Source organism: Amphiura filiformis, chromosome 18, assembly GCF_039555335.1.
Source record: "Amphiura filiformis chromosome 18, Afil_fr2py, whole genome shotgun sequence".
NCBI classification, from domain to species: domain Eukaryota; kingdom Metazoa; phylum Echinodermata; class Ophiuroidea; order Amphilepidida; family Amphiuridae; genus Amphiura; species Amphiura filiformis.
Window position 1 is genome coordinate 18798001 of NC_092645.1, and position 23860 is coordinate 18821860.

General features: G+C 36.2%; 1 long non-coding RNA gene across 1 annotated transcript; it reads left to right on the forward strand.

Annotated features, from left to right (window-relative positions):
• The first annotated feature begins 13143 nt into the window (after positions 1-13143).
• LOC140139396 (uncharacterized) lies at positions 13144-18185 on the forward strand. Its single transcript, XR_011857107.1, has 3 exons — positions 13144-13217; positions 14967-15167; positions 17795-18185. It is a non-coding gene; the product is annotated as an uncharacterized lncRNA (long non-coding RNA).
• The last annotated feature ends 5675 nt before the right edge of the window (positions 18186-23860 follow it).

The window sequence follows — 23860 nt, forward strand, 5'->3', positions numbered from 1 at the left end:
AGCTCCCCCTTCAAGCCGTGTCACATTAAGACCCCTTTATTATCATTATAAACTTTGACACGTATGCGTGTACCAGTACTCCACACGCTGGGACGCTTAGGTCACCTTCAAAATATCGGAGTGTCTTCCCGACAAAACAGCGTGTCCCCCGTTTAAAAAAAAGTATTCAAAACTTTTTCCATGACAGCTATTGCAGATGGGATACACTGACCCATCGAATATCTATATTAAATAAAATTTATGAACTATTCTCCTCAACATTAAAGCGAAATATATAACCTCTTGGTATTCAAATTACTAATCGACAAATTCATATGGTATACCAATAGGCCCCTGCGGGTTATTGGAACTCTTCAATGAAAATTTAATGCCATTCTAAAATATACCCTTTTAAAGATGGCGTATCAAATTATCCAGAGGATGATTTAAGCACTTCCCACCACGCCACTGTGTTGACATGCGGTTAGCACAGCTGTGTAAGTGAACATGACACGACTGCTCGCACATTGCACTGACGGCCATGGTTAAATTTGAATTTGGACTGATATATTTACAATAAAAACGCATTCACAATGCTGGTCGATTTCACATTTTATGTTACCTACAGAAGGTGTGAATTATCCTTCATGCATACATCACTTTAGATCTGAAATCGACCAACTAATAATGACACACGCACAATTCTTAAACAACGTCTTTTGCACAGAATTCAATGGGATTTGAAAAATAAAGTGGCAGTTGAAACTCTGGTGATAACACGTTTGCAGTGCATGATGGGGCTTCCTTAAATCATCCTCTGCAAATTATCTTACTTACTCTATTACACAAAATGGTGATTATGTCTCATGAAATCAACAAGATATATAAAGGTACTAAACGATAAAAACAGGTAATAAGAAAATGTGATTGACATTGTTTGGTGTCCCGTTTCTACTCAAGAGGCCAGTGTCCCTGGTTGACTTCAGAGTCGAAGAATACTGGTGCATATATTTAGCCATAATGATTTACGGTCCAATGCATTAGGGCCCAGAAAATTACTATTTTGGTTGAGATCCGTACACCCTATGGAAGACATTAGGCTGACTTTACCTTAAACTCCCACTTTAAAAGGATTCGTCACCTGAATGCTTCTACTTGGATGGATATAATATATAATACATAAATAGAACAGGAAAAAATAAGGAAGTGGTTATGTTTGTATATCGCTAGTTCAATAAGTTAAGGACTAATCTTTGTATTTCAAAACTTTGAATCTTGTTTTATACAAATAGAGCACATAAAATGAACGAAATATGTGAGTTGGCGTTTTTTACTATGCCCATACAACCATGGAGCATTTTACTAATGACATTAGTCTACGAATCGTATCTAAGCCTAGTTTATTCATATTCATTTTACCAACCATTTATAAACCAACCAGAATAACTGAACACAGCGCTACTATTATTGATAATATTCTTACAAATAACTATTACGATATTAACTCTAAAATAATTGTTACAGATATCAGTGATCGTTTACCAATTATATTGATCAAAAACAAAATGTTAACTGAACAGAGAAACTATAAGAGAACTTGTAATACAAGTAATATTAACAAAACATTGGATAACGAAACATGAAACACAATTAATTCTATAATATTGGACGTAAGAAAATAAAAACGTACAAGCTCAATATAATGTAATTCTGAGAAAATTTCAAATTAATATATATAATGACAATAGGACCAACATTAGTCTCCAATATCTAATCTACTGAAAAAACAACATTCAGCGGCAGTATGCATATGGAACCAATCGTTAGTGCAGAAGTGTTGGTCAAGAAAACATTGGTAACTACATTGTTAAATGAATTGAAATCTCAATTTTACATAAAATCTCCAGATTTACTAACAAGGGATGCAGATTGAGAAGCTAAATTACTGACTTCCAGATAAAAGCAGCGAAGGTTTTCTAATAAGTTTTTTTGGGGGGAATGTCACAATTATTAATTTGAACACTGATACAAAGCACACTTACCTGTAGCCTAAACAGGCGTTTTTATTTGAATCTTCACGAAATGGTACATTATTTACTTACTATAATTATTGCTTTATTGTTGTTGAGGTAGGCGTATCAAGTTGTAGAAAATTCATTCTGTATGTTGTTTGCTAGATTTAACAAAAATAATATCATCAGAATAAGGCTCTATACAATGGTAACGTAAATCTCCATATGTTTGCGTTTGTAGTTAATTTGAGATTATGTGGGTAGTAACTCAAGTTTTTAATTAGTTTCTCATAATCCCAAGATTATTCTTCCGACACCGTTGCTATATCATTTAAAAATCTAATATGATATTGTGTGATTAGGGTATTGCGTCTGTATGCGTCACACTATGTAAATCATCATCTGAGGAAACGTTTTCTCTTTATTTGATTTTTTCCCAATATTTGTAAGATGTTAATTTCTTCCGTGGTCGGAACTGCGCGTATATATCTCGTACACAAGCGTAACCAGACAGGCTATAAACAATCACGCTGATTGGCTAATCAGCAGTATTGACAACAAGACGGTTTACCAATTGGTGAAACTTTTACCTCCCCCCTCTCGACCCGCCAAAAATTATTTGCCCCCCCCCCTTGCACATGCCAAATTTTTGGGATCCCAATTTCCAAACCTTAAATATGGTCTATATACAATGTATATAGACATTATATAATATACATGTATATAATGTATATTATACATGTTGCGAGCGCAGCGAGTAGGAAAATGTGCATATTTAAGCGTTTCCGTGCCGTTTTCCTAAGCCTTTTTAGCGCATTTTATTTAAAAGGGGCCCAATGAATGTGTGCCAAAAATCGCTTGCCCCCCCTTCTCGGCTTGCCAAAATTGCATGCCCCCCCCTTTGGCTCTCCAAAATGTCTTGCCCACCCACATATTCTACATAACTCACCTTGATACAAACACACCCCACAAACCGACATACGTAACACCTATGCCAAGAGACTACTTATTTTGCTAAAGAGGCATGGTCCGATGTTGCATGTTCTGCTTTCTATCTTAGATTGATGTCTACCTATTAAAACCATTTCCAAAATTTGAGTTGCATTGTTGTGATATGAGAAGCAGAAACGTGTATAACAATTCCCCTTAGACCAACTAGTACATACACATCGGTGTGGTAACCACAAATCACCACGTTTTTGTTCACACCATTTAAACAGAATATACTCGGGCGTTAAATTCCACTAGTAATGAGAAAATAATGAGCTTTCTTCTAATTCCAAAATCCCAGTTTTGATGAATACAAATGGGGGACGAGGCTGTTCATCGGGCCAAGGACCTTTAAACTGTAAATGTCACGTTCTAGACAAAAATGACTATTGCAAAAATCTCGAGTTTGGGACATGATTCATTACACTGAAATCTTTTACAATTACACAATGACTTCGAACTCTCAACATAACGAATCACCTATTATTCTACACGTAACAAACCTGTCACAGTGTTATTTATGTGGTTTTCTAGTAATCTTATGATAAAGCATCACACAAATAATGCACGTAATTACTCTATTTTTAATTTCTTGATATCTACATGTCATGGAAAAAAGTGTGGGAAATCTGTCACCTTCTCCCAAATTCATGTAAAGTCATTCTGGGAAGTAAAAGCTATAGACCTTTTCAAATTAAGCTCGGAAAAGTTCGGAAAACCGTGCTATTTAATCAGTAAGCTAGGTGGTCAAATTGTACCCAAACTGGGGGACAAGAATCTAATGATATATTCTTAAAGTGTATGTAGCTGGGAGGAAAAGCCGATGATCAATTTAAAATTTTGACCTTTCATATTGAAGATATGGATTTTTTTCCCAAAAAGACCTAATTTTTTTTGCTGTTTTGGGAAAAAAATCCATATCTTCAATGCGAAAGGTCAAAATTGTCAATTGATCGTCGGCATTTCATCCCACCTACATACCCTTTAAGTATAAATCATCAGATTTGTACAATTTACTTCGAGCACTATTAAATATCAAAAATATCAATTTTTAATCATTTGCCATAAAATGTGTATTACATTGCGAATTTCAAAAATCTAAATTATTTGATATCAGAAGGACATTCTTCGTATTCAGAATGCAACTCGATATGTCTGATGTGCTCTAATGTCCCAACAATAAATACTGTCCAAACGTTCATACCCCATCCCTTAAGAAAAACATCGTCTACAGTCAGTCTACTCTGAAGTACAAAGTACCGACGCGGACGCACACATTGTGCCGACTTTGAAGGCAGGCATACCTCAGCAGAGACGCAGCACTGCGCACTGTTTACGCGCTGTATACGCGAGCGTTGTCACTTTGTACTTCAGAGTGGACAAACTGTAATTTATATTTTCTGTCTGTCGGCAAACAGAAATAACACCTTGAACCTACACTGTGCGATTATGCGTAGCTCGCAAATCCGAGTCAAATATCAACTGAAATTTTAGCAATGCGCTAAAGTGAAGAGTGATTGAATAAAATGTACTGCAACGAAACAATAATATTGTGAATGCAAGTTATAGACACACTTCACCAAGTCAATTAAGTGCGCTTCAGACTCCGTATTGTACGTACAATATTGTATGTACAATATTTTTCGTGACGTCAGAAAGTATTGCACGTACAATAAAAAGTATGTACCGGGAAAATATATATTTTGCCACAATCATTGGTTGCTTAATTGATACGGAGTTGCCAAATTTCTAAGAGTGGTAAATTTAGTGCAGTGTTCGTGCACGGAATGATGAACATCTTTTTATGTCTTCTTGTATTCAACTGTACTTGAATTATTATATAATCAATGGGCACCTTTAAAGTTAATAATATTAATACTGATATTAATATAAAAAAATATTAAAATTGTAATAATAATTTAAATGGCACATTCAGTTCTTATTTATTTATTTATAGGTTCATTTATTTAGGCCTATTTGTTTATTTATTTATTGATTGATTGATTGATTGATTACTGATTGATTAATTGATTTAGAGATTAATTTATATTTAGTCATATATTGATTTAGTCCGTTTCTTAAGTATTATTTATAGGCCTGTAGACCCGGATGCAACGCCTTCTATACTTTTTCATTAATTATAGGCCTATTAATAGTAATGCGTTGAGATTTTTAAAAGTAATATCCGCCTTTATTTCTTTCTTTTTGAAATGATATACTCGTTACAAAAACAAATCAGCATGGAAAACATTTTTTTTCGTCAGAGGCAGATATTTGGTCTAATCAGTTAAGCGTCCAAAACACCACAGTTAAGCGTCCAAAATTGTAAGTGGGCTTTCTTTTTTTTACCTCATTATTTCGTTAAAATTACTCGAACACCCTCCTAAGAGTTGTTACTAATAAACATTTCATAATTTTGGGCAAAGAATAGCCAAATAGTTGACCGAAATCGTATATTTGCATCAATATTTGACTGAAATCGTATATTAGCATTACCGTCCCTTCGTGGCTTTATTGCAAGCCAAAGTGCTGCTAAATGTGAAACGCGATTACTTAAAATATTGAAAGAGTTTCAACTATACGAACATATTTCTGAAATATGTCTCTCTGATTGGTTGATTATCAAGAGGATTACGGCATCCTCAAAGCCTCCTGCTGTAATTCTCTATTCGATATCTATTATAGGACCGATCTTTTGAAATCCATACAACCGTGTCAAATGAAATAGTCTCGAATCATAATTTGTGCACGATACAACGTTGATAGGCCTACCGTACGTCAGATTTCGGAATTTTATTGAAAATAGGCATAAATTACATTGAACAGGTTGAATGCTGGCAAAAGTAGACAAAATAACTATATGGGTCGAATTTACATTAATCAGTGTCCTGGGCCTGGGTAACATTTAGGACTCCTTCGCATTCTAAAACAATACTTCACCAAATGTCCTTGCTTTCATTTTCTCATTTAATTTGTTTTAATTTTAATTAATTTCTTTATCCACTGGCTCTGTGGTAAATCCGGTATTGCCAAATATTTCTCGTCCGTTATCCGTGTTAATCTATTTATTAATTAAAATGCACCATCTATTAAATTCCTGTAATACAATGTATAGGCCTAGTGTATTTGACAACAAAGTTATTTTTATTTTTGATTGGAATTTGGGGTTCCAATTTACAAGTGGTCTGTTTTTACACGATTTCATATATAAAATATGTTTGGGCATGGCGGAATTAGTATATGATTAAAAATAGACATACTCTTAGGCTCCCTTTTTAATGTTTGTACATTATTAATATTAATATTAATGTACAAAATGCAAACGAATGTGTATATATTTGATTGTTTTGTAAACATTAAATTTGATGTTTACTCATAATTATGTCTGGAAAGTCAGGGATAAAACTAAGGAGTATCGGTATTTAGTTTCCTGGGAAAGTGGATCAGATGAGCAGTGAGTAAAAACATTAGCGCTAAATGTTTATTTTATTTTTATTTTTTTATGAATTTATTAGGCCTACTGGTAAAGTGCAGAAAAACCTCAAAACGCACTCTAGGATTTTTCATCAGCAGCAGTAGAAATTTCTCTTGCATAGATTTTCGGGTGACCTCGCTTGGATTTAGCAAACAATGAACCGTCAGGGTTTTATATTATATAGCGCGTTATTTAATCTGATTCAACTCGTCGTGGCACGTATATTTATTGGACGTGCAATACTTTTTGGCGTCACGAAAAATATTGTACATACAATATTGTACGTACAATATGGAGTCTGAAGCGCACCTTACAGTCAACTTGTAAATAATGACATTATCTTGGGTTCATATGAAAAGGTTTCTATACAAAAACGATTCTCTTATAAACCATCATGCGCACAGTTTCCACCTCGATACACTTGAACACACATTTTCGTCCCAAGAGCTTCTACGCAGAGAACAACAAGCAGCGAATGTCTCCACCACAGTCTTTGATTACACTACACGGTTGAGTGCATAACAATGTAGGATCTGTGAAGCTTCTAGCTAAAAAATGGGCCTCTTTGATTAGTTTTTGTCGAGACCTCAAGTGTTCCCTTCATCCAATCAGATTTTTTTTTATATCAAACGAAAGCTAACACTTCCCCCTAAAAACACTTTTAGTCACTAGGTCAACAGATAACACGATTCAATGTTATAGCAAAGCGAATGTGGAAAATCTGTTGAAAACTACCTATTCAAGCACATTTTTTGACCAAAATGTAGGTTTTAAAAGTCAAATCTCAAGTGTTCCTTACAATATTTTTCAAATTTTGTGTCATTAAATGAAAAAGCACACTTATATTGTCCATATACTAGAGTCACTAGAATGGTTAATTCTCTTTAAATTGCAAATCTTGTGCAAAGAGTTACCATTTTCGCCTGTTTTGTCCGGTTTGAATTCAATGAACTATGACTTTTAAAAAAGAGCGCTTAGAAATTGATATGCGACTAAATGAGGTAAAAAATGCATATTGAAAACTGTATTTTTATATCCTTTTCTTTTCTCTGTTCCTTTTATGTTCTTTTTGTTTTACAGGCTAAAGGTATTTAAGAAGATTTCTATTACCAGCGCAGGAAGATGCCGGAGGGTGGTCTTCAACAAACTGTAAATGAAGATATCCTACTCAGATTATAGAATATTCTTAGTTTCTCTATACTTAGATACCAATATTATAAGTGCGACTGTAAAGTGAAGTAAAATTGGCAAATTCTGGCAATCAAAGAAAGTATGAGCAAAATTGACTTTCGGCTAAAAAAATTAAGAACATGCGATATTCACAAATTTGTCTCCTAAATATGAAATGAGTAATTATTTTATCCAAACAACCGAGTTAAAAGTAAATATATCTTGAAATAATTATGCAATGAGCACTATTATCCCCACTCCACCAACAATATCTATAGGGTTCACTCAGCGCTACCCGCGGGTAAGGTGGTAGGGTAAACATTTTATCACTAAAGGAACACAAGGGATGGACTCCGATTACCTTAAGTCGTTCGGGTATAAATGTAAGCGATGTTTCTAATGCCGGATGACAATCCTGGGGGTTGGTACTAAAGCATTTTCCACCCTGATATGGCAGTGGCGTCAAAGCGTTGAGGCAGATGTTTCGCGGGCGCATCTATGCGGCGTCTTTAAGCCCCTAAGCGCTTGCGTGTGTACGCCAGCGCTTTGAGCGAACACTACCGATTTGTAGCTGCGTCCAATGAAATGCACACTGACGTCACTGCCACATCAAGGTAGAAAATGCTTTAGCGTTAAAACGATAAATGTTAAAGCAAAACTACTTTTGACCCCACAGAGTATATAAATGAGGAAAATATCAAGGTTAAATTAATAAGTATTACTATGAATAATGCAACTTTCCCCCATAAATAATACATTAACGTCGGTATTAATAGGCATATTATTACACCAGTAAAATGTGCTTCTAGCATGTTTCAGGGTAATTATTTGATTCCGGCGGGTAAAGATTATAACATACAAAGAGATTACAACAATGTTACTGCTTTTTATATTAGCATATTAAAAATCGGTGCTTAGTTGTTTGGTTATCAAAAACTTCCTTCACCCAAAGGCATTTGCAGAGCTGCACAGATAGTGGATATTACAATGATCGGCTGCAATCGGCCTAGTTGGTGCGATCTGATTCGATGATTTGCAGCGAAATTACAGCGCTTTGAAACCTCTAGAAATATGCGCTATATATATAAATCCAACATTTATTTATATTTTCATGTATGACACATACTTTCTCTTCCTCTCATTGTCTTTACAAGTTATATCCTTTTACCACAATAAAAAAGTAATTGTCAATAATTATGAAAAAATATATATTGGATACCGACGGAATTAGCGACTGAACCTTCTCTTATATTATGCTCGCACACTAGAGGTTTTTAGGGAGGAAAAGAGGGTAAAAGTATAGAAATGGTCAAGGGCAGAGTAGGATATTCTTTTGGCGATTCTTCATAATTGTTATATCGGTCGCCACACTACTACTCCATCATATGCCTACATTATTATCATATCATGATTAGGGTGTGTTTTCTCAGTAACACAGGTGGCGCTGTAACGCTCTCAGCTTCCACATAATTATTTTAAGTTGATTTTTTGTAGCAATGCATTCAGTTAATTAAATAAGTTGTATCGTTGTCTTCTTTCTTGGATAATTATCTGCGACGTGAATTTATTATGAGGACCGTTTTCAACGCGAACTTGTTAAAATTATTATGCATCACCAAGTCAACTATAACAGTACAATTAATTGGTTAAGGTAATTATAATACGGTATAGTTGTAGTTATAAATAGATGGCGGTATATCGGATGTGTTCTAGAAAGATATCAGCCGATGCGAGACATTGGATAATAAATGAGAGGATTACAAAGGATACATGCTTGGAAAATATTATTACATAACTAAAAACTGTTTGATGTGTATATCATTATAGCGCCATCTATAGTTTGATATACTTTGATATATTTTTGCCAGCGAAGTGGTATTGGGGTGAAACGTCACACATTGCAATGTGAGATTTCGATAAAGTGGTAACCACCAAGAAGCTGATTTGTTTTTCAAGATTCCTGCATGAATTCCAAACAATTATGGACTGGTCTCGTAATTTCGGCATAAAATAACATAATATTCAGAATATAGAATTCAGTTTGTCAAAGTTTTGTTTTTATCTTTTTCACACATTGGATGTTCAACTGATCAAGTTTTTGTAATCCTTATATGTTTAATTTTATTATCTAAATGAACATATTTCTGCCACATTTTTAGACTCATGTCTACCTATATAGGGCTACCGATGATATTATATTCTAATTACAAGATTAAAAAAAAAGGATATGAAAAATAAACTGTAGGTCGATAAAAGTGCATCATTATAACAAAATAAATACCTTTGATTTGGAATTATTTACATAGTTCTAAAACAAATCCAGTATAAAATGGGTGATGTTGACATACCACAATGACGTTTCGAGCTGTAACACAGCACTTTCTCTCAAATTGAATGACCAGCTTTGACCTTAGACGTCTGTTGCTTCCTGTTGGTAGCTGACGTAGGTGGTGCTGTTATTAACTGATCATAGATGTGCGGAAGGAAGTAGTTTTCACAATCTCTGTTGAGAGTGACAGTGCCACCTACGTCAGCTACCAACAGGAAACAACAGACGTCTAAGGCCTTTGATTTGGAAATGAATACCTTCTCCTGCTGATCACCCGAAATCATAGATGTTACCTCCATTCGGAGGATATTTCCTTTCAAACCATACACACGTCTATATAGCTATACGGTGTGTCATAATTGATGTCCCTCACTGCCTGGGGTGGTAGTAGTCATTACAGGAGTCAATCAATTTGATGCATTGCAAACAATCATCTAATTTTCGTCTTGCATCTGTACGCTGCAGCTTTTAGATCATCAAAATTCACTGAACTTTCGCCATATTACAACCATTTTTATAGACTAGTGAATATTATCTATACCGGAAGTAGAAGATTATCGATTGGACCTTTTAAAATGGCTCCTGGAAACTGTTAAGATTCAACTGAGCTGAAGCTGAAAGAAAGGTTCCTGTAAACTTAAAACATGAAGTTAAAATGTTTAAAGAGATTTGTGAACTATTGGGGAGAAATGAGAAATGGGTAGATTGATGGTGGATATTGGAAAAACAACCTGGACCCACTTTGTTTAGGACCAAATGGGTCAGGGACAAAAACCAATGTTTTCAATGAAGGTAAGGAATGGATCCAAGCACTCATAAGCGGCAAAGTGGACAGAAGTCAGAGTTACTGGGTCGAATGTGTGCACAATGTATTTGAAAAATATGGTAACAATAATTTCTAAGATTTGGACAATAATTGTGAAGAAAAAAAAAATTAATCTTTTTTTCTTCTTCCATTATTTCATCGGTAAATATACGGAGGGACATCAATTATGACACACCCTATATAATAACCGTTGAATGGAGGGGTGACTGATAAATTGCAGTTCCCGACAATAGGCAATATATATATATATATATATAACTATACATCCTACTCAATCTCCAAACACCCTATCCTCACAAGCGAATGACCCCAGGGTTGATTTGACCGACTATAGATGAGTTGACCTCAATGTTTATCACCAAAGGCAAGGGACTGGTATATCGATATGCTTGTGCGAACTGCATACAACCACTTCAGTGTTCAATAGCCTTCTTGTGATGTGGCGATAATTTTAAAAGCACAGACCCTGAACAAAATATGATGCGCGCGCATATTGCCAGGCAAAAAAACAACAACAACAAAACAAAACAAAAAAATGACTTTGTGATGATGCATGCGAATACTGCCGGGCAAATGACGTCAGAAGTCAACTCATCTATTTCTATACTCGTCCTTCCCACAATTCAACTATCTCTGGTTACAGTCAAAAATAGGCCTCCGAAGATATGGCCAGGGAACACTATACAAAGTAAATATTTATGTGAAACGTATTTTTTTTTAATTTTTGTGAAAGCAATTTTCCCTCAGTATATGACCTTGAGCACCACCAATAGATGTGGATTTCCATAGTGCAGCTGAGACCTAAAAAGCCTTAAATATTATTGTTGACGAACACACGTCCCTCCATACACACGGACATACAGACACCCCGCCACATGACTGATTGACTGACGGACACACGACACGTATGACGCCATAAGGTATTTTCCTTCGGACGAACCAAAATGAGTACATTTTAAATGGACAAGAAATTATTACGTTTTAGTATGTTATTGATAGTTATTGAAATTATTTAGGTGGTGTATGTTACTTCGATCGAGTGCACATGTGGTTATGTCACAAAACGGCAAATGTTATTGCAATTAACGATGGTGTCGTAATCTACTTCTGACGTGTCTGTCATCGTCATGATGAAAAAGTTCCTTTACTCGATAAATAACAGTGTTAATGGACCGGCAATTTCAAGGGGTTATGAACTTTTGTACGTTTGACAATGTTAACATGTGTGCAAGACTTTGAATCACTAAAAGTGTATTCAAATCTACACAACTTGGCCTATATTCTTCAAAAGATGCGTCAAAATTGATATGAAAATTCTATGCAGGAATCTGAATACATGTTGATGAATTAATCATGAAAAAGTACATAAACGAGGGCAGAGTGCAAGACCATGGTAAGTGACATTTTTGGCGAATTTTGTAAGCGGATGAATTTTGAAAATCAATTCGAAAATTTACAATTTAAAGCTGATGTCATGGTTTTTTTTTAATTCAATGATTCAAATGCACTTATGATGGTCTTGCACTCTGCCCACAATCTGGTTACGTAATCTTTGCCCTAAGCCCATACTTGTTGGGGAAAATTAGCAATCCTTATATATTACTTTCACTTTAATATAAACTGAGCTCAAAAAGAAACTTATAATTTTTTACAACTTATGAATCACAAGGTCATATCTTAAAATACTGTCAATCAAAATGAACCAAAATTACACACAGGATTACCTTAATACTCTACTCAAAACACATGTCAGTAACCAAGCAGTTGTCCAACTGACACAACAGCAAAATGCACTGTCATGGGACAGCTTCCTGGACTTCCTTCACTTTCACAGCCCAATATTTGGCACCCAGGACAAAAAATCTGTGAGAATGCACACAAGATCCTTGCACAGATGATAAAACGGTGCTGCTTTCTGCTTTTCATACACTTTTTTTTCATGAAACAGGGCTGGGCTGTGAATTGAATGTGGTCCAGGAAGCTGTCCCATGTCAGTGCATTTTGCTATTGTGTCAGTTGGATAACTGCTTGGTTACTGACATGTGTAAAGAGTAGAGTATTGAAGTAAATCTGTGTGTAATTTTGGTTCAATTTGATGGACAGGATTTCAAGATATGACCTTGTGAAAATTATAAGTTTCTTTTGAGCTCAGTTTATATAGCTGTCTTGAAAAAAAATTGGAAGTTTTACATTTTTCTGTCAAAAATAAAAGAAAGATAAATTACTCTGGTCGGATCCGGCACCAAATAGTTTATGAAGGTTCTGAATTCGCGTATTATTATTTTATTAGTTTTATAACTAATTAGATGACATCATGCGTGAAGATGTATCACATATAAGATTCGGTTCGGCGGCACGTCATATGGCAGTTCCCTATGGGCGTTAATTAGCTCCAGATAATACCAGGACCAGAGCTCGTAAATCATTCCAAACAAGGTAAGCTTCAACATTTTTTATCTATTTTGTAATTAACGTTCTCCATGTGGGTAACAGGTCCCGATTAACGACCTCGTCCCTGCCCCTTTTGTCCCGGGAAACTGAGATGTCGATTTCAGAAGAAAGCTGTGATTTTCTTATAAACCCAGGTCGGGGTGGGGGGGGCAGCCGACACTCAGATGACCCGTTACTCAGAAGGCCCGCTATTCAGATCTAGTCAAATTGTGAATAGCGGGCTTGTTTTCATTTTAAATGACCCGCTAACCAGAAGACCCACTTATCAGAAATCCCGTTAATCAGATGGCCCGCTACTCAGAAAATATTTTCTGAGTAGTGGGTATTTTCTGAGTAGCGGGCCTTCTGATTAATGGGCCCTTCGCAGGGTAGTGTTAGAATTACAGTTAAGGTTAGGGTTAGGGTTAGGGTTTAGGGTAAGGGTTAAGTGTTATGGTTGAATACAGCTCGCTAGTCAGAAAAAAATTGGAGCAGCGGGACTTTAGTATAAAATTCAACAAAAAGCCCACTATTCAGGAAGTCCGTTATTCAGAAGGCCCGCTACTCAGAAAATTCTGACTAGCGGGCCTTCTGAATAAAGGGTTTTCTGAATAGCGGGTCTTCTAACCACCGTGTCTGCTGAGTGACGGGCTGTAGCCGGGATCACTGAATGGGACTTTAAACGATACTTGATCAAAACAAAAGTTTTTAAAACATTTAAAATTGTTTATAAATCACTTAAAAACGAAGGATATTAAAAGTACTTGTAATCCAAATTTGGTATTTTTGAAATGAAAAAATTGGCAAAACGAAGAAAGCAGCAGTATTGATGAAGTTGAAGCCCCATTCAAATACATGTAGCTAATTTATATATACTGTCAGTATATAAATAACAGATTCATGTAAATGTCTTATTTTGTCTTTAAATACATGGCTTTCGGCTGAACCAATAGCAGGCTATGTTAGCACATATATGACAATAACGAAGGTACCAAAATCTGAATTTTGATGATTTTTACGATCGTCCGGATGAGCAAATCACTGAATGGGCTTTTAATGTTTATGAAAAAATGAATTGATGATAACATGGTGCTAGCACTCTAGAAGTACGTGTACAGTTCTAAAGGCCATTTAAATACAGATTTTTACTTCTAATGTCCAAACCGCTGAAATAATTTAGTTCAAATCGGGGAAAAATAACGTTTAGGATATTGTTTACCATAGTTATAGAATATCTATCGTGACGTACCTTTACTTTAACCCCTAGTCCCAAGCCCTAAGGCACAACGACTAATTTGGTCCTATAGCAGTATCAGTGACCCGATAGGCACCGATGTTTTTTCTATCGTACCCTGAACATTTGAAAGAAACTCACAGCGTGGGTTCGAACGTAGAAACCTTGTTTTTGACACATGTTTTTAAGTTTTATGAAAAAATGAATTGATGATAACATGGTGCTAGCACTCTAGAAGTACGTGTACAGTTCTAAAGGCCATTTAAATACAGATTTTTTACTTCTTATGTCTTAACCGCTGAAACAATTTAGTTCAAATCGTGGAATAATTCGTACCCTGAAATGTTCGTACCCTGAACATTTGAAAGAAACTCACAGCGTGGGTTCGAACGTACAAACCTTGTTTTTGACACATGTTTTTAACACCTTCAACCGGACAGTGTAATAGAGTACATAGCCTAAGACTGTTCAGCCCCCTTTGTTTAATAACTACATAAAATTGTTTTGTTTTTTATTTCAAGTTTCCAAGATGTTGAAGTCACACCTAGTCGTTCTGTTCTTTGCAATATTTATAATTGGTTCAGCGATATCAACGTTAGAAGAGGGAGATGATGATGAGTTTCTGTTAACGGCGGAGGAACTTGAAAAATATCTAATCGCTAAAAGAAACGGTGGTGTGGAACTCGAATATTACCAGAAACGCGGACGACCCAGAGTAGGAAGTAAGTATTCTAGTCTTCATTTCTTTTTCAGACAACAACATGAACAGCAATAGTGAACAAACATGTACACAAACAAACGAACACTAAAGAAGAAATAGGCTTTTTAAACTGAAAACGGTAGCACGTTTGTTTGCTTTCATTTTGCATCAACATAAAAGGAAAACAGAAGCTCTATAATTTATTCTTTATTGTGTTGTTTATATGTGTCTAAATAAAATACACATTACAATTACAGTGATTCGGTCGGTCGATTTGGGGTTTTAGGGTGTAAGACAATGCGAGACACAAATTAATATATGCGTCCTGTGAACTCAGGTAGTACAGTGGTTAGACTCTGGACTCTGGCTCCAGCTACTGTCAGCCCGAAAAACGTTATTTAAATCATAATTTCTCGGGAGTGCATCGTTTTTTCCGATTCTCGCATACACAGCAAAAACACTGTTTAAAATGTCGCTGTTTAAAACGATGTTGTTCAAACTTTGAACAACATTGTTTAAAATACAGTCCTTGAATTTTAAACAGTGTGTGTTTAATTCATGAATAATACCAAAAAAGGAACTTTTAAACAACGTTGTTTAAAAAGATCGAATTTTGTAAAGAGGGGTTTCCTTCCTTGAAATCAGGGTCAGATTCATCATCATGGCGGATGACTATGTGATTGACTTGCTCCAAAAGTGGGAAATGCCAGACCTAATTGATACATTCAGAGGTAAGTGTTTGGTTTAAATATTGTTTGATGTGATAGAGTATTATATGAACACACAGTGTGTTGTACATGCTAAATGATGCAAGCTGTGCAGTAGTATGCAGCCGTGACAAGTAGGCAGTGTGAGTGTAAGCTTAACCACATCAAACCGTAATATTTAAACCAAACACTTACCTCTGAATGTATCACATTCACACTGCTCATGCACAGATGCATGGGGCTGATGTGCATGTTTTACAGTCAGTTCTTCTTGCCCATTCTCCCAAGTAAATTGATTTCAACAAACAAAAATGTTTAAAACTTTTAAACAACAAGTTTAAACAACTATGTAGGCCTATGTTTTAAACAATTGTTTTAAACAACAGCTTTAAACAACTGTTTGTTTTAAACATTTGTTGTTTAAAATACTTTAAACAACTGTGCACATTTAAACAACTAAAATTAAACAACCCAGATGTTTAAAAACTGTTGTTTAAAAAATTGTTTAAAATTTTAAACAATTGGATGTTTAAAGTTTAAACAACCCAATGTTGTTTAAACTTTAAACAGAAGTTGTTAGATTGACCGGCGTAAACAGCGTTGTTTAAAATATTTTTTACTGTGTATATTTATTTGTTTCTCGCATTGTCTTCATTGTCTAAATGCAAAATGGCCGCTTATGCATTGGTGAAATTTCAAATCTTGTTTAGAACCCACACCAATGTCTTGCTCTCATCACAAGGATTCAGAAAAAGTATAGTTTGACTAGTCTCCGACAGTTCTTGAGTTATAGGCGAAACAATGGAAATATGCTCCTAATTTAATCCAAACGGTCTCAAATTTTTCAAACTGAGAAAAGGTAACATCACAAAATAGGTCAAGGTAAAAATGGCTTAGTAGAATTTTATCTTCATTGCCATGTTACCAAGATAACAAACCACCTGAAATATGGCAAACTATTTTTTTAACGTTTCTGCAAGCGGAGCAGTATGAAACCATTTTTTAAATCAAAATCAGAGCATTTTTCAATGTCCACCTGCGGAATCCAAATTTTGACATTTGACCTTTCCCCCATAACTCAAGAAATATATATCGGAGATAGGTCAAACTATACCTTTTCTGAATCCCTATGACGAAAGGAACACATTGGTATGTTTTAACAACAATTGACCAAATTTGAAATTTCACCCCTGCATAAGCGGCCAATTTGGATTTATGCAAATTAGGCACTATTTCACTACTTGGACTTTTGGGGACTTTTAATATGTTCTTTAATATACGTTTCTTAAATGAATGGTGATTAATGGTTTCTGTTGTGGTGGGTGATTTTTTAATTTGATTGGCCTATGATCTCAGCAAACAGTTGTATTCTTACACACCACTACCCATTGAAAAATAAACCAACTGAGGGCACGGTGGCTCAGTGGTTACGGCCTTGGACTCATAATCCGAGAGCTTGCTCGACGTGCGTGGGTTCGATTCCCCGTCCCACCACCGTGTTGCGCCCTTGGGCAAGGCGCTTTGCTTCGCTTGCCTCACCCCACCCAGGTGCAATGGGAAGCTGTTAGGGGTAGTCACAGTCGTTGTACTGATGGACCCTGCGCCACTTGTAGGCTGCAAACGTGGTTCCGACATATTCTAATGACGGCGGAATAAATGTAAAGCGCTTTGAGGCTGTTTACGGCATAAAGCGCTATATAAATATCTACATTTATTTATTTATTTTATTCACTGAGTGCAGATGATGAAGGTTTAAATGTGTCTACTTTGTGTTTGTTACCTGGACGTATACGACAGAAATGTATTAAAGACATAATGTCAACAAATGGTCATGTTAAAAAAGACAAAATGCTCGATGTACCGATTTAACCTTCCCTATTGTCCGTGGTATATGCCCTAAACACAATATATAATATCATATGTTGTAACTTTCTTACTGCAGAGTGTAAGGCACCAAATGGACAAATGTGCGCTATCTGCAACCTACGAATAAAATCGCCCTTCGATATGCGACGATATCTCACCTGCTAAGGGAACTAATCAGAGTTGTACCGACCGTTGCAGGGGACGAGCTTATACCGGAACAATATGACCGAGAAGTTGTTATGGTCACAGTTTTTCTAATTGTTTAAGCATTGAAATTTGACGTTTGAATTGGTTGTATTGACAATAGCAATACCGCACAACCTCGTCTACAAGCATAGTTTTTCTGACGAAATCTACATTAATACGAAAGAACCGTAAATATGCCAATACAAAACATTGGTCTTACAATAGTACTTATTTGTATATGCTTGTATCGGTAATTAATTTGCTCAAACTCAATAATATTATAAATGTGTCGATGGATGGCGTCTGTATTGATTAAGGTTTCATCAAAAGCATTCTATATGCTTATAGACGAGGTTTTACGGTATGTTTATCGTCTTTAACGAAATGATCTTTGAACTGTGATTGTTCATCTCATCGGAAATCACTACAGGAACATACGGAAACTTTGTTGGCATCTCACAATTATTCATGTCGTAGTTGACTTTTTAGATTGGAACCGAGTGTATGTTTGTTCTAGTCTGGGGAAATTATTATTGTAAAAACAATGGATGTACATAACTATTCTATTAAATTAGAATACCGTAGAATTCCATATACGGACTATAGGCTGTGCAACTTATAAGTTTCCCCTTCTTGAAATAAATCGGAATTTTTTTTTTTTTTTTGTTTAGCTTTATTTATTTTGCACCTCTGAGATAATTTATAGGGTCACATATCATTGCATTCGGTCACAAAGGTTCATTACGCAAAAACAAAATCCGTTTTAAAAGTTGCACTTGAGTCCAACTTTTCTTAATAAACGCATAAATTTGCCTGACCTATTGTTTTGCTTGAGAGTTGGCTCATGGACTTAGATGCAACGTTTGAAATGGTCTCTTTAGTTAAGTCAAAAACCTCAATTTGGTGACCTCTCTCTGGCTAGTAAGGTTTGACGATTGATTCGACCTCTATGGACCATTTAGAAAAAAGGAGCCACCATGTCCCTCGCGAAAATCCCGGCATTTTTCGCTAGAGGCCAAAATCCAAAATGGCTACCGCCACCATTTTGAAAATTTAAGTTTTGAACCAGAGCACCTATAATCATGCACAAAGACACTTTTTCGGATATGTCGAGTACAAGGATTCCGATTCTGACATTTGTTTGACATTACGGCATCATTTTCACCCAGCAATCCAAGATGGTGGCCAGCACCATCTTGAAAAACTTCGTTTTGAACCAGACGACCTAAAATCGTGTACAAAGACACTTTTTTGGATAAGTCGACCACAAGGATTTCAAATTTGACATTACTTTGACATTACGACCTCATTTTTACCCAGAAATCCAAAATGGTGGCCGCCGGCGCCATCTTGAAAAAATAAGTTTTGAACCAGAGTACCTAAAATCTTGTACAAAGACACTTTTTCCGGTAAGTCGACCCTAAGAAATCCGAATCTGACATTAATTTGACGTTATAACATAATTTTTGCCCAGAAATCCAAGATGGCCCCTATTTGGTAGAGCGTAAATGTAATTTTTGAATGAGAGCAGAAGCATAAGTGTGTCATTTCCGCCTTATCTGGGTTCATGTCCCTTATGTGGGGTTTAAACTGCCTCAATCGTCAAACCTTACTAGCCAGAGAGTGATCACCAAATTGAAGTTTTTGACTTAACTACTTTTTTGAATAATGATCATTTTGACTGAACGGAATGCTGTGTAATTCTATCAATTCGTCGGTCGCAACACAATCATAGTGGCGTACGTGAAGGACAAAATACGTTTCTGATCAAAACAATTTGGAAGGATATGCTACTAGTAACGGAGTCGATACTCCTCCACTGATCTCTCAGTGACCCGATTCCATTTTTAATTGTAAGGTTCAAACTATTAAACTGTGTATTTAATAGTTAACAAGGAATAACTATTATATGATAATAGCTAGCTCTAAACCTATACGCCACTATTTGAAACGGTTAAGTTTGAAAATCACTCTACGCCACTATGTGTTGCGACCGACGAATTGATACAGATGTGTACACTAACGAAGGCTACACAATACTTGGTTAAATGTTTTGGTGATTTATTTTAAAAAGCATTATGGGTAACTTATGTGTAACATATAAATTGTGGATCCTATATTGTTTTATTTTGTTTTGACGAAAGGCAATCATCCGCCACAAAAACATCACAATAATATTGGTCTTAAAACAACACCCGTTAGTACAGCCGGTTTTATTAGAGAGCTTGCGATTTCCAAACCTTAGCCGAAAATACCAACAGGGATCGGAAGCACGACCTAATTCACCCGTGTGCAATGAGTAGGTCTGTTACGGCTTTATGTGCATGCTCAGATCAATCAACCCAATGTTGCGCTGCAATAACTAATTGTACCTAATGCGCATGAGCAGTCCAATTAGACTGGCGCGACATTAAAAATGACCTCGCTTGGATTAAAACAAACAGGATGGACGATGTGTATGTGAATTGGGAAGAAACTTGTGCTTCAAACTACATTATTATTGAGACTTACATCATGATTTTTAATCATTGCAATGCATTAAGGAAATAATAAATCATGTCATGGGCAACTTTAAAATGTTTGCATTAATATGTAGTTTGAAGCACAAGTTAGTCTGAGCATGCACATTAAAGCCGTAAACAGACTTGGCTCATTGCACACTGGTGAATTGGGTCGTGCTTCCGATCCCTGTTGGTATTTTCGTCTCAGTTCCAAACGGTGGTGCGCAGCTAGATTTTGAACGCCGTATAAACGTACGATCCAAGCAGCACGTATCGTCACCATCATAACAAAGCTGCCTAAGTCATTTTTACATTTGTGGAATACATCTTTTTTGAGGTATTTGATGATGATGTTAATGAAGAATGCGGCTGGAAATTTGATTAATTATAGGTTTATTACTCACAAAATCAAAATTGCAAATGAGTAAGATGTCCGAATGACCTAGGCAGTTTTATAAATTATTATGAGGGTGACGGTATACACACTTCAACTAATTTTTGGGTAGACGGTTTCTGTTTTGTCTCTTTTGTCGACGAAAAAATACTGATTTAGAGGCGCATATGCTTGTAGATGAAATTTCACGGAAATTGCGTATGCAGAAAACAGAATAAACAAGTCCGAGAAATAAGAGAGTGAAAACAACCTGACTTGAAAAGATAATGTATTATAATGTACACGTAAATCACAAGTAACGCACCATTCGATTTATGAATGGAAGTTTAAAAAAAACACCCACTGAGCGAGCAAGAAAAATCAACTTCGCCCACTGTCACTGAAAAAGTAACTTGACTCAGCTAACTGTGAATACAATAATAAACATCGGCCAAATGATAGTGTCAAAAATATGTCGCCGCATTACTTACCCTGACCCCAACTAATTCCGGAAGTGAAATGCAGCGGCCTTATGAGTTACAATGGGCAATGGTATTATATTTGTGTATGAAATATGAAATAAAAGTTTCCATCAAATTAAATGTGTACGAAAACCTTTAATAAACGCTGCATGTATAAACGTTATTCATATTGCGAAGGTTTTAAATAAAACCAATAAACATGATAAAATCAGTATGGAATAAATCTAAAACGTTTCATGAATGATACGTTTCTGTTACTTCCATAGATCAATTCATTTGATATTATTAGAATATAAAATCAAAAATGAGTATGTAAAATGTAGATCCCTAAAGGTGTTGGGATATATGTGCTTGGCATTTGTATTGTGCGTCTGAGGCCTTACATACTGAAGTGGTACACCGCCATCACTGTGTCACACGTGTAGATTCTTTAACAATTAATATTGCCGTTGATGGTGTCCATATATCATGTGCCACAGACAGATAGACATATACACAGCATGCTAAAACACCTATTATCAGTGTGTTTCGACTACATTTATAAATACGTATTTATAAATACGCACATGACCACCTCAGCGCTGCCATAACAGCGGGTGGTTTTCCTGTACATTTCAATGCAAAGGCAGTAAACGACGCAGATTGTGCAGCAACATTTTCTAATTTGTTCAACTTTGTGATATAATTGTAAAGTGTTTTTCAGCTGCAGAGTAAATAACAACCACCTTAAAAAGCATTTATATTCCCTGTGAAATGTGAGATTCCCTTATGAATCTGGTTTTAAAAGGTTTCCATAATATTTTGTGACTCCTTGCAAAAAATGCATGTTCATGGATATTAATTTTTGTCATACTCAATCAGATCATCAACCACTGACACTTGCTGGTGTCGAATTGCAATCTACTGATTGTGTCAAAATTTTGGGTGTGAAGATAACTCATGATCTTAAATGGGATGTGCACACTACAGATGTCATCAAAAGAGCTACAGGGCGTTTGTTCATGCTCACCACGCTGAAGCGGTTCGGTCTAGATCTGGATGACCTTAAAACCATCTTCATAGGCTTTATAAGACCGCTTGTTGAGTACGCTGTTCCAGCGTGGCATCCAGGTTTGACCGAGCAGCAGCATTACGCCCTGGAGCGAGTCCAAAAACGGGCATGCAAAATCATGCTGGGCTACAAATACACATCTTATCAAGATGCTCTAGAACGTTGCAAATTGACTGATCTGAGATCACGTCGCGATCAAATCTGTCTTAAGTTTGCCAACAAACTCCTGGAGCATCCTGACTTCCGTAGCTGGCTTCCAGGTTACAGGAAGGAGACTGGTAGGAACCTGCGAAACGCTAACCACCTGTCTTTACCCAAGGTGCGCACTCAAAGATACGCGCGTAGTCCCATCCCATACATGGTTCAGCTGTGGAACAAGGATGCTTCAGGAGCAGGTCAATAATTTCTTGCTAGCTTGTTTGCAGTTATATTTAGTTTGTATGTGATTTCGTTTTGGATTTCATGCTGATGTAAGATATATTTTGTGTTTTGTTGTTGCCAATTTCTTTGTAGCATGTATGTAATTCAGCCTTTTGGCTGCCATATGCATTGTTGTAATAAACCTTGAATAATAATAATAAATCAAAACCGGTAATAATTTAATTTCGCAGAAATGTGACATATGACTTTTGCACTGAGCTCAGCTCTACAATTTTGAATATACGACCTGCTCCCACGAAATGAGCATAAAGTCGCAAGTTGGTGGTTTCGAGACCTTATTGATGAGTTGCTGTTCTTTGTTTGAAGGCACCTCGTAGTATAATCAGTGGTACGTCCTCTGTGAATGGAGACAAAATATGATGTACGCTGTGTTCAAGTCTGTCCCCATTTTCAAAGGACACACCACTGCCAATACCTTGTCTTCAAAGAACATCAACTCAACAGTTAGAACGTCTCGAAACTACCAACTTGCGACTTTTCCCTCATTTCATAGGAGCAGGTCACATATCGTAACCCTGTTACGATCATTTTGACATTTTGAGAACAAAGTACAAAATATGGTACATCGCAGGCATGCATCTTTGAATGTAAGTATGCTAATACAATGTGTCAAGAAACAGTAAAGTTTTAAAACTATTCCACAGATAAACAAATAAGTCAATTCCATTTTATAAACGCTTTTAGCAACCATATTCCCAAAGCCTGCTTCCAGCATTAAACTTATCAGCATCACCCGTCACTCTAGTTGTGCAAGATAACACATTAGGTTTCACTGTCTTAACAGAATTGATCACGTGTCACCTCCTTTTTTAGCCAAATCGACGGTACACAGTGTCATCGCCCCGATATCTTCATGGCAGAAATCGCCATGGTAGGTTGAATCCACAGCCACGCATGGCCATTTTGTTTCGACCTGTTTAATAGTTTTGAGACGCATAATGAGCCGAGGGACATCCGACTAAGGCTATTGATAATAGCCTGGTGGCTGATCTCTGTAGATGTCAGTGAGCATGGTATACGCCCTGACGTCATCTGCTTTTAGACTGCCTCCACCAGTGGCCTACGCTGCGCTATAGTTCAGCACATATAAAATCAGAATTTTTGTCAG